Genomic DNA, 12,929 nt, shown 5'->3' with positions numbered 1-12,929 from the left:
TCTTAGAGCATGATCCAAAGCCCCGTGAAGTAAATTAAAAGATTCCCGTTCACTTCAATGGGCTCTGAAGAGGCCCTTAATCAGTTGGGACATTCCATCCCACAAATGACTGAATTTCACTGGCGTCAGAAGGGATTCCTGTGTAGAATTTTTAAAGCAGTCAGTTAAGTTTATGAAGCACTTTGTATTCTTTTGAAATGAAAGGCTCTATGTAAACATAAGACACAGAATTATTATTATTAGCCTCGAAGATAAAGTGCCTTGCTCAACTGTTCAGGGTTTCATGACATCCTGCATTCAACTGAATTGGATCTGCATTCAGCTTACAATATCAAGGGGTGTGCGAAGTGCTGTGCTCCAAGCAGTTGGCAATCAAAAGCAGAAGTGTCACAAATTATTTAAAAACATTTAGTTCACAAAATGTGTCTGCATACATCACATGCTTTGAAAGAAATTCCCCACCCCATTACTAGACTCTCCACCACCTACTTCCCACAAGGAGAAGAGAAGATCCCTGGCCTCCCTTCTCACAGGAACCAGAACAACAGGACTGGGCAGGAAAATCTCTAGATGGGATATGTGTACCCCATGGGATTTTCTTTGGAAAGAACAAGGCAGCAGCAGTATGGGTACATTTCAAATGAAAGATTTAGCTACATCATACTGGTTTGCAATCCAGTGCTTTGTCTCTGCAGGAGCCTATGTACTTCGCAGCTTTTTGGGTCTGACCCAAAGCCTGCTGAAATCAATAGGAGTCTTTCCACTGACCTCACTGAGCTTTGCATTGAGCTCCTAATGCCTGCAGGAATTTGAAAACAAATTTCGCAGACCCTCCAACTCAGACCCAACATAACACAGAAGAGCAGTCAGATTTCAGTCTGATTTGTTTTTAGGGTTAGTGCTTTGTGAAATGAAATAGTAAAACAAGAAGGTCGAATGCCTCTTTGTAAGTTATTGACCAACAGAACTGAAACTCTGAACATAAAGAAGATTTCCCTGGAGAGCACATTTCTTTGCAGAGAAGACAAAAAGGTTAGGCTAGTGGTGATATTCAGCTAAAACTTAGTGGGAACCTGCCACAAAGCCAAACACATTAAACTACAATTTATCAGTCAATAAAGAAAATAACGTAGAGTTTAATGATAAAACAGCCTGTAAAAATTCTCACTGAATTTCTATGCAGCCTGTGATAAACTGTGCATGATTTCAAACAACAATATTTTAAATAATTGAAACCTATTAATAGTAGCTACTCATGGGATTGCTATGTTCCTGGATGATATAGCAGTTGGCCACATACACAATGAGCTTAATAGCGATAAATCCTAATAGGGACTCAGATTTTACTGCCAGATTAAACAGGCAAACATAGTTAGCAGGTGACTTAATACAGCTTTCATTATATCAATAAAATATTATAGTATCAAATAATTATCCTGGGCAGAAAAAAAGAGACCAAAAAACTGTCATGGATCAAACCCAAATCTCCGCACAACTAGACTAACAAAGCTTTATTCAGAGGTTGAAAGACATGATGTGATCTTCAAGAGTGTGTCCCTTTACTCATTGCTTATGCATATGGCGTGTAAGCCAGAGGTGAGGGGATGGTGACAGCAGCAGCTTTTAGGCCATTAGCATTGGCATTATGGAGAGCACCAGCATGCGTACACATCATGAAGTGAAGCTAACTTGTTTCTGCCTTTTACACCCTGATGGGTACTGTCTAATCTATGTGGATGAATAATGCATAAGGTGCGAAATGTTCAGTCTGTATATGGTTTTGTGCAGCTCAAATACACGTTCAAATTAAGGAACTTCTCTCAGACTATACTCAAAATCCAATTTGCAGTCAGTCATTCCATGGACAGTATACAGGTAGGGGATGTGTTAAGTGGATCATTACATATTTGATGTATGCCACACAATCTGCTGCAGAGATTAATTATATGGCAATACAACAATTATGATTACCTCCCTGTAGCACAGGTGTGTCATACTGTGTGTTTATAGATAGCTATAGCTAGGGCCGACTCCAGCTTTTTTGCTGCCCCAAGCTCTTTGGCGGCAATTCGGCGGCGGGTCCTTCCCTCCGAGAAGGACTGAGGGACCCGCCGCCAAATTGCTGCCGAAGACCCAGACGTGCCGCCCCTTTCCACTGGCCGTCCCAAGCACCTGCTTCCTTCGCTGGTGCCTGGAGCCGGCCCTGGCTATAGCCACAGTCAGGTCTAGCTATAGATTTACTACAGATATATAATTGCATATGTAATGTATCGTAACAAATTCAAGGTTACTAATGATGAACTGAAAACTATATATGGCAGAACTTTAGGATTAAAAACAGAGTATTATCTCCATTATCTGTAGTAGTATTAGATCTTTACAAAAGGCTGGAGGTGAATATGCAATGTGCACTGTGTAAATTACAAAATGTCATGAAAATGTACCAGACCAAAGGGAAATTCTGCACACCGATTCTTACCATAATATAGTTTTGACAATGATGGTACAAACAAAGATATTTTACTCACATATCAAATTACTTACTTTGGAGAGTAAAATTTTCCCAGTGCGGCATAAAAAAGTAAAGAATAAAATGGCCTAGTATTTTCTATTTAGAAGATGTAGGATAGTGCCATAAATGTCTTCTGTTTAATGATGCCCACTATACACACCTATGCATGTTTGACATTCCAGTAGAGGTCAGTGGTACACAAATCATGCATAGTAAATGTAACTGTGCAATACACGTATTACTAAATGTTATGTGGAGATCACAAAGACTTAATTTTAAACTTAAATATATAATATTCTTTTTTTACATTGCAGGCATGGAGCTTAATTTATTAAAAATATCGTTTGGGTGTGAATTTTTATGTGGGAATTGGGGCACAATCTAATCAACAAACATAAATTAAGGGCATGGGCTGGTGCTTAATGGCACGTAGGAATGTTTGAGACAAGATTATAAGCATGTCGCAGTAACCATAAGTTCACAGTTGGATGATTTTTCAACAGAGTACAGTAGTTCAGTTTTGCTGCAGAAATTAAATTAGCACAGAATATACTGTCACATTGCACACGCATCCTGCTACCCAGTACCTCCTCTTCCCAATGTAACCAGTAACCTTTTTCCCGCAGCTGTTCATGATGATTCACATTTTCTAATCATTATTACTATTACTTCAAGGATTTCTCTCTCATGCCAAAAGACTTGATGCAAGTAACAAATATGAATGGATCATTTAATCCACCACTTACAGGAAGTAATATCTGGGTAGTTACGTGGTAGTTGTTTAATAGGGAACAGCAACAGACAATTTCTCCTCTACAGTGAAGCTCTTAAAAAGGTACCATTTATATTTTTGCATTTGGCTAAAGTATTGGCCGTAGTCCCCATTCTATGCACAGATGATACATAGGATGGGGATTACTACAAATACCTTGCACAATAATAAACAGATACAATTATGGTTACTTAACACAGTAACTATTGTTCAAGATGATTGCCTGAATGATCTGCCTGTTGCTCTCATTAAAAATGAGGGTGGGGGAGAGCAGATCCAATGGCCACTTAATTCCTCCCACTAATTCAAGAATCTGTGATAAAACTCAAATAGTGGGAAAAGATGGCAGGAGGCCATACAGGAAAACATCTCAAATCACAATTATTGTTGTAACTATCCATGTTTCCTTGAGCACTGTTTACATGGATCCATGCTGCAGTAGACTGACAGATAGTCTCAGACCTAAAGAGATGGATCTAAGGAGTTTCTTAAAGAAATGTTACAGAACTATTCTCACAAAGCGAATGTCTGCTCTACAGGCTAAGCCCAAGGAGCAATGCTGCATGAAGGTATGAACAGAAATCCAGAGTCTTGCACATCTCTATCACAGAGACATTTCTGAGATATACTTAGAGGCTGCCTTAGAACTGGTGGAATGAGCCCTTATGATAATGGAATCCCTACTATATCATAACAAGAGTCTGATCCACTTTGATACCTTGAATAGAAATGGATTGACCTGTACTATACAAATAATCTGTCTGATCTGTGGAATAGCATAGTTCTATTCAGATAGCAACTCAAATCCTTCCTATCAATGTAACCTAACCTCCCTGGGTAGGCCTGAGGGGGAAAAACCAGGCAAATTGACAGATTGATTTAACTGGAAATCAGAATCATTTTAGAGAGAATGTAGGGTGAGAATTAACGATCAATGTATCCACGGTAACAGCACATAATGTAGATCACCTGTTAGTGCTGGAATCTCACTGAATCTCTGAGCCAATGTGGTCTATGCCAGGAATGCAGTTTCTCAGGAGAGAAGGCAGGGTCTTTGGCTAGAGCATGGCATAAAAGAGCCCATGGTACTGGAACTCAAAGGCTGAGGGAGGCTCCTTTGCCAGTGCTGTATAAAGGGCCAATCATTTGAAGGCGGTTTTATGGTATTTTAGAGTGTGCAAATGTAATGCTGACAGACCCCGGACATCAACGGGTGGGACTGAACCTGGGACTTCTAAAGTTAAATGCATGAGCCTCTACTGCATGAGCTAAAAGCCACATAGCTCTTAATCAAGCTTGTAGCAGATTCATTAACCTCTAGTCTAGGTGCCACTAGAGGGGGACAGAGCACCACCCCCAGCAGGCATGGTTTACGCAAAGAGTTCTCTGTTCTGCCTCTAAACAGAATGGGATTTCCAAAGGACAAGTATTCTCTTGCAATCTAATCTCCCCTGTGACTCCAGAAGAGCGTAGCCACAAGGACTGGCACACAGGGATGGCTGTTGAGATGCACCAGGTTGCAGTGGCACTAGAATCATAAGTCACAAGTCATGTTTTGCTTGGGGACAAGTCACCCAATGTCCTTCAACAACGTGAGCCGTAGCGTCTTTTTAGTTTTTCTCAGGAAACTGGCCCAGAAGAGGAGACAAACAGTTTCTGATGAAGGAATACGTCTTATTAGTGCATTTGGTAATTAGCTATCCTCATTTGCAGCATAGCTGATACATATGGATTCTACCCTGGAAGGTCTAATTTCTTCTATATTCTTTTTCTGGCTGTCAAAAAGGTAATCCAAACTGTCAAGACCTCTCTGAGGCAGCTCTCAAATCTCTTCTATAAGACTTGATACCTACAGGATGCAGCTAACATGGAGGCTAGATTTAACTACAGACCCCTTCTAACTCAAAAATCCTCTTATTTTCTGAGGGGGCCATTAGGCTAGGGTGCCTCATCTGAACAATGTAGCACAAACAATAAAACTTTCCTTGGAGCAAATAAAATTTGAAGTCCAAGTCTAAGCCAGCCTCTCTAAGAGTTCTTGATCACTTTTAAGGACATCCGTATGGTGGGACTAGCAGTGGTGCCACAGAATTGTTTGCTGAAAAAGAGGACAGAGTGCGCCCTTCATCCTCTCACTCCTCTGAGGAGGAGGATGGTTGAGAAGTCAGCTGCTGGCATTAAGGCTGTGAGGTTTTCTTTTGGTGAATGAGATCTCACAGGAAGCAGCTTTTTCTTCTTAAGTGCCACCAAAACATTAATGGGTGGGTGGAATACTGGTATAGGCAGTAAAATTAATGTCCCGCACTACAGGTTCACTGAACGTTCTTCTGTTTGAGATACCCAAACCTTTCCATACTCTTTCTCCCATTACTAATTAAAAACAGAAAAAATATACCTGACTATATTAACCATAAAATACATGAGTCCCTTATTTGTAAAATCAACCAACCAACCATCTGTATATATTATGTCACACATACAGGTATCTCACCTCACATTTCCAGTCAGTGAACTGCAGAGCATAATACTGTAGGAGATATATGTTTTAGCAGTAAATATTGTGACTACTTGTTTTTTGTGGAACAGCAGAGTAAGTATTTGTGTAAAACCTGTATTAGTGGCTAGAGTTAAAGTTAGACCCACAGGACAGTTTCACAAATTTGTTTTCAGGAAAATGCTTTCTGTTTTTATTTAAAACTGTGTTAATTTAGAAGAAGACTCTGCATATTTAAACAAGGACTATTCCTTTCTCCACCAACTCCCTGCCTTCTTCCTCTGTAAATGGAACCTTTTATCCTGGGTACATATCATAACAATACTTGTTCCCTTGAGAAAATGGGTTTAATGAATCATAAAATCCACTTCACTCACAGAAAAGCCTGCTTTCTTCCTCTTTTTAAGTGCTCAAATTCTGTGGAAAATCTGCTTAAATGGTGCAAAATATTTGATGAATAGGGCCCATAGATGGCAGGATGGGACCATCCAATCAGCGCATACACTAAAGTGATGCCTTGGGAGGACCATTCAGTTCATGTACTCGTATTTCTGTGTTTTCTTTATACATTTAGAAAAGAACATATCTGGAATATACCAAGGATTTAGCCATGAATAATTAGCAAACTGCCATTCATTATTAATTTATTGGAACCACTGGGTCTCTGTGTTTTTTTTCTGCAAAGTTCACTTTATTCATAGAATTATAGAATAGAATGCTGATTGATTTTTAATAACTAGATCTTACACTTTCAGAACCCATCGTGTTCTTCAATTAGTGATGTGGCAAAGCTCAAAATATCCACAGAAGCTGGAATATCTGGATGAACCCCCAAAAAGTCAGATTCACATGCAAATCTGTTCTCATTTATTTCCCAGCTTCCCACTTCCTGTAAATGATCCTGACCAGTTTCTTCTGCTCACAGTAGTATCTGGGATACCTTTCCCGGCTTAGAAAACAACTGCCTCAGGCAGGGGTTTCCCCCTCTACTCCTCCCACCCAATTTGCATTACTATTCCATAGTTATGTAACTCTCTTAACCCAGACACCCACTTGTGGCCTGATCACTCTCCTCTCCTTCCAAACCAGCTGCCTGGACCACATGAAGAGATTCTGTACCTTATAATTCAGCTGTCCCCACACCCACTTCCTGCCTCTCTGCTGGCTTAAGCCCGAATGTACACATCACTGATACTCATGCTCTCCTTGCTAGTAATCCTATATTACGTATTCTTGTATTTCTTAATAGCCTTAATTTGAACCCATTTAAAGAATACTTTGCTGCCGAGATACAAGAGAATACAGCAAAGGTCTGACCACCCCTCCCCTAAGAAAGGGGTACTGGCTCTTGATAACTGAGATGTCATGTACCTACTATATATGAATCTGCAGATGAAGAAAATGCAGGCTTTCTACTGCCTTATTTAAAGAAGTTCCTTTTAAAAATGCATATATAGAAGCATCCAATTAGCAATTACTCAGAGACATTGGGCAATTTGCCAATACCTAATAGCAGAGGTGTGTAGTCTTTTGCACTCAATATTTGCTGCTTTTGTACTACAGAAGGGCTTTGTGACAGAATCCTGATAAAATCATTTGTCTTCGTACACTGACTGTGGTTCTGTAGAAGAACTCAGAAGTACATCCAACAGGGGCTTTGCAATCTCAGTAATTATTGGCAGCTTTTCTAATAACACTATTCTAACCACTCAATGGCTCATTTTGTAACATACTAATGCATTCACTCTTCATTTTTATTAATATACATTTAAATAAGACATCAAAGACTAATTTGTAAAATATTTTAGGCAATGTTGCCATCAGATTATGTTTATCCCTGCAACTGATATGTTTCATCGTCAAATAACTCTTTACTGTTAACTGAAAAAAAACCTCTTGAACAATGGTTTGCAGATTATGGTGTTACACACTGCTATATCTCTGACTTTCACCAAACCAAACTGTATCTTTTAGAGAGAAAACTCTCTCTGTCATATAAGCATAGAATCAAATTCTTAATTGAATCACTACTCAAGGAGTTTTGCATGAGAATCTCTCTTCCTGGTTCCTGGGACTCTGCAAATCATGTCACAGGAACAATCTCAAAAATCCTATACAGCAAACAGGAAAACATCAAAAAAGAGCTCTCCAACCTAGAGACTTTCATAAATAACCAACCTTCCACACACATGGACTTTACTAAAATAAGACAGGAGATCTACATTACACACTCCACCTCTCTACAAAGGAAAAAGGACTGTAAGCTGTCTAAAATCCTACCTGCCACATGGGGCCACAACAATGGTACCCCTAACTCACCCAGCAATATTGTAAATTTATCCAGCTACACATTCAATCCAGCAGAAGAGTCTGTCCTATCTCGGGGACTCTCTTTTTGCCCCACTGCCCCCACGAACATGATACACTTCTGCAGTGATCTGGAAGCCTACTTTCGCCATCTCCGATTCAAAGAATACTTTCAAGATAACACTGAACAGTGCATTGATACACAGATACCCTCCCACCAACAGCACAAGAAGAACTACTCCACCTGGACTCCTCCTGAGGGTCGAAATGACAGTCTGGACCTATAGATAGAATGCTTTTGCTGATGTGCACAGGCAGAAATTGTGGAAAAACAACATCGCTTGCCTCATAACCTAAGTTGTGCAGAATGCAATGCCATCCACAGCCTCAGAAACAACCCTGACATTATAATCAAAGAGGCTGATAAAGGAGGTGTTGTTGTCATCATGAACAGGTCTGACTACCATAAGGAGGCTGCCAGACAACTCTCCAATACCAAATTCTACAGGCCACTTTCCTCAGATCCCACTGAGGAATACACTAAGAAACTGCACCATCTACTCAGGACACTCTCTACACCACACAGGAACAAATCAACATACCCTTAGAGCCCCCACCGGGGTTATTCTATCTACTACCCAAGATCCACAAACCTGGAAATCCTGGATGCCCCATCATCTCTGGAATTGGCACTCTCACTGAAGGACTGTCCGGATATGTGGACTCTACTCAGACCCTACGCCACCAGCACTCCCAGCTATCTCTGTGACACCACTGATTTCCTGAGAAAACTACAAAGCATTGGTGATCTTCCAGAAAACACCATCCTAGCCACCATGGATGTAGAGGCTCTCTACACAAACATACCACACACAGAGGGAATACAAGCTGTCAGGAACAGTATTCCCTGATGATGTCACAGCACAACTGGTTGCTGAGCTCTGTGACTTTATCCTCACGCACAATTATTTCAAATTTAGTGACAATATATACCTCCAGACCAGTGGCACTGCTATGGGTACCCACATGGTTCCACAATATGCCAACATTTTTATGGCTGACCTGGAACAATGCTTCCTCAGCTCTCGTCCACTCACGCCCCTTCTCTACCTACGCTACATTGATGACAGACAACCCGCCAACCTTAAGTATATTCTCACCAGCAACCACACACTGCACCATAGTAACTCTAACTCAGAAACCAATCCATGCAACAAACCTCAATGCCAACTCTGCCCACATATCTACACCAGCGACGCCATTACAGGACCTAATCAGATCAGCCACAACATCACCGGTTCATTCACCTGCACTTCCACCAATGTAACATACGCCATCATGTGTCAGCAATGCCCCTCTGCTATGTACATTGGCCAAACTGGACAGTCCCTACGTAAAAGAATAAATGGACACAAGTCAGATATTAGGAATGGCAATATACAAAAACCTGTAGGAGAACACTTCAACCTCCCTGGACATAAAATAGCAGATTTAAAGGTAGCCTCCTGCAGCAAAAAAACTTCAGGACCAGACTTTAAAGAGAAACTGCTGAGCTTCAGTTCATTTGCAAATTTGACACCATCAGCTCAGGATTAAACAAAGACTGTGAATGGCTAGCCAACTACAAAAGCAGTTTCTCCTCCCTTGGTGTTCACACCTCAATTGCTAGAAGAGGGCCTCATCCTCCCTGATTGAACTAACCTCATTATCTTTAGACTGATTCTTGCCTACATATTTATACCTGCCTCTGGAAATTTCCACTACATGCATCTGACGAAGTGGGCATTCACCCATGAAAGCTTATGCTCCAATACATCTGTTAGTCTATAAGGTGCCACAGGACTCTTTGTTGCTTTTTACAGATCCAGACTAACATGGCTACCCCTCTGATACTCAAAAATCCTGAATTCCTTATTCTTGTGCAGTTCATTAACTCCTGACAAGCCATAACTTGATTTGTGTAACACTAATATAATACAACAAAATATTATAAAGTACCTCATCCTGTATTACTTGCACACTCAAAACTCTCAATGACGTTCACAGTGCAAATGTGACTATCATATTCTACAACATGAAATGCAGGATCAGACCCATGTTCCATTATTTTCTGTTATTCTGTTCCACTTCAGATCTGCCATTATCTTTTATGATGCAAAATTTCTGTTATTAACAACAATAATAATACTTTGCACTTTATATATCCTTGTCAATCCTTACATCTCTCTGAGTGCTTCACAAAGGGTACGTCTATACTTACCTCCGGGTCTGGCGGTAAGCAATCGATCTTCTGGGATCGATCCCGGAAGTGCTCGCCATCGACGCCGGTACTCCTGCTCTGCGAGAGGAGTACGCACAGTTGACGGGGGAGCCTGCCTGCCGCGTCTAGACCCGCAGTAAGTTCGAACTAAGGTACTTCGACTTCAGCTACGTTATTCACGTAGCTGAAGTTGCGTATCTTAGTTGGAAGTGGGGGGTTAGTGTGGACCAGCCCAAAGATGCTCAGGCTGTATCTACTATCATCATAATAGAACCATGATAGTATTTTCCAGCTCTCAGTTCTATTCTGTTGCTTCTGGCACACAGACTTTGGCTGACCTCTGAGCTGCCTCCCAAACCAGCTGTTACTTCAAGTGAACTAGTTTTCAAGCATAGGAAGGGTTCATACCACCCTGCATCTCCAAGGACAGGCTCCCACACATGATGTGATACATCTCTCTTCCCTCATTACGCCTCCACCCATCTGAATTGGCTTCTGCAACACCTGAACTTGCTCCTGCACATGAACTGGGGAGTGAAGGAAACTATACAATACTGTTTCATTCCCTGAACTGACTCTGGCTTCTCCCTGAACTAGAGGTTATCAAGGGGGCAGAATTTCTTTACAGATACAAATTTCATAAAAATTTTAACAAATTTTCATTTGCCTGTTTTCACTTTCCTGACTTTCACCTGCCCAAATTCTGGTCCCATACAAATTTTGATTACATCCAAACAGTATGGAATGCACTATGGACCTGATCTTCACCAGATTCTTCTTCTGTTTGTGCTGCTCCAGCAGTGCAAATCAGGTGGAAAGATGGTTTAACAGCTGGAGATTCCTTGATGTGGTGTAAATCCCCATGTGAGACAGAGCTGTTGTAGTTGGCTTTACAACATCCTCTTCCCACCAACCCAGGCTTAAGGGACAGAGCCAGATCCTTCTGTACACTATTAATCCTTGGCCAGCAGGACAACCCGTTTGCTAGTAATGGGCAATGCAACTTAAAGCAATTCAAAGGCTAAATTTCACCAGGAATGAGCTGGGTGTGTAAAGGTGGCCTCTAGTCATCTTTGCTCCTCACTTGCGCTGAGCAGAGATTAAACATATTTTAGGATTCAGCCATATGTCTTTAATAGACACAATAACAACAGCTGTACAAGTAAATGAGCTTTCCCCCAAAATTCAGGTATGTTCGTATCAATAAAAGTATGCCACATTTTATCCAATTTGTTTGGAAATGTAGGGGAAGCTCTACTACTTACATTTACTCAAAACTCTCATGTGGAATGCTATTGTTTTGGGAGGATGGGGTGTATAGTATGGGGTGTCTTGTATTTTAGCTTAAAAACATTTGTAACCATTTTCTCATTTGGTTAATGACATCTCAAACGTTAAATATATTCTCCCTGTTGAAGCAATATAAATAGGCTTCATACTACTCTATGATGATTCAGACTCTTTTCTTCTGCTTTAAATAATACAAGTAAAATATCAGGGCTTAAATTCTCCAGGGATTATTCCCTGGAGCCCCTGTGCCACCCGCGCCCCCATTCGGGGCTCCAGGCTTCAGCTGCAGGCTGGGAGGCCTCGTGGCTTTAGACCTGGGGAGTTGCCTAGTCTCAGATCTTTAGTCCTGGGGTCAGGGAGCTGGGGCTTCTGCCCAGCAGGAGGCACTGGGGCTCATAATACACATAATTCACCTGATAAACAATACATATCTCCAGATATCGCTATCACAGATGTCACAGATCAACTACAGAAGTACTACAACCACAGATAAAGGCCTTAACTCTAAAAGTAGAAGATAATTGAAATAGGATATTTGAGACTCATTCTATGCAAAAGAAATTGGGTGTTAATCACCAAGCTACTCTGCTTTGTCCATCACAACCACTCTTGGCTTTTCAGAAAGATTCAATCTTAATTTCAGACAGGTTTTCTGAGGAATTTATGAGAACTGGTCTGTAGATTGGGAAAAATGTGTCAGAATAAAATCTATAGGATAGTGTTATGAGACAGTTCACCTCCCTGAGTGTAATCCCTGGCTGTGCATATTCAGGTATTACTTCCTTGAACAGACTGGAAAGTTTTCTTGTTTTGTTCACAGTAAAATCTTTGGCATGCATTATTGGTATTCCATGGAGATGGATTTTGTCATGCTAATTTCATACTTGCAATAAGACCTTGGATTTTTGCATCTCCAGTATGTAAAGTTTTGAATATTTCTTGGACATCTCAAGGAGAAAGCATGAGAAGACAACAGATTCTACTCCATCAGAATAGTGAAAAAGAGACAGAAACCAAGTTTAGCATCATGTATAGTAGCAATCCCCCGCCACTAAACATGTGGTGCTTTTGGATTCACTTAAAGCTTCTCTCCATCCCCCAAATAAAGGGCTTTCTAAAGCTCAATGTATTATTTTCAGAAAGTGAGTAGTTAGATTTGTGTATTTGCAGTTATTAAGGAACGTATGCTATGGTATTCACACTCCCTGTGAAAAAAAAAACCAAAACAAGCATCCTGAATTCTTATACTTTTCCATCCACAACTGTAGAGAAACAAACACAATTATGAACATTT

The 12,929-nt window shown here is 40.7% G+C and overlaps 1 protein-coding gene across 2 annotated transcripts in view; it reads right to left on the bottom strand.

The window, feature by feature from the left end:
* NEGR1 (neuronal growth regulator 1) overlaps positions 1-12,929 on the bottom strand; it is a 552,031-nt gene that overhangs the window by 120,691 nt on the left and 418,411 nt on the right. The gene's annotated exons all lie outside the window — the stretch shown is intronic.

This window comes from Trachemys scripta, chromosome 8 (assembly GCF_013100865.1).
Source record: "Trachemys scripta elegans isolate TJP31775 chromosome 8, CAS_Tse_1.0, whole genome shotgun sequence".
Classification (NCBI taxonomy): domain Eukaryota; kingdom Metazoa; phylum Chordata; order Testudines; family Emydidae; genus Trachemys; species Trachemys scripta.
Note: the sequence above shows the minus strand (reverse complement) of the source record. Positions and strands in the feature narration are given on the sequence as shown.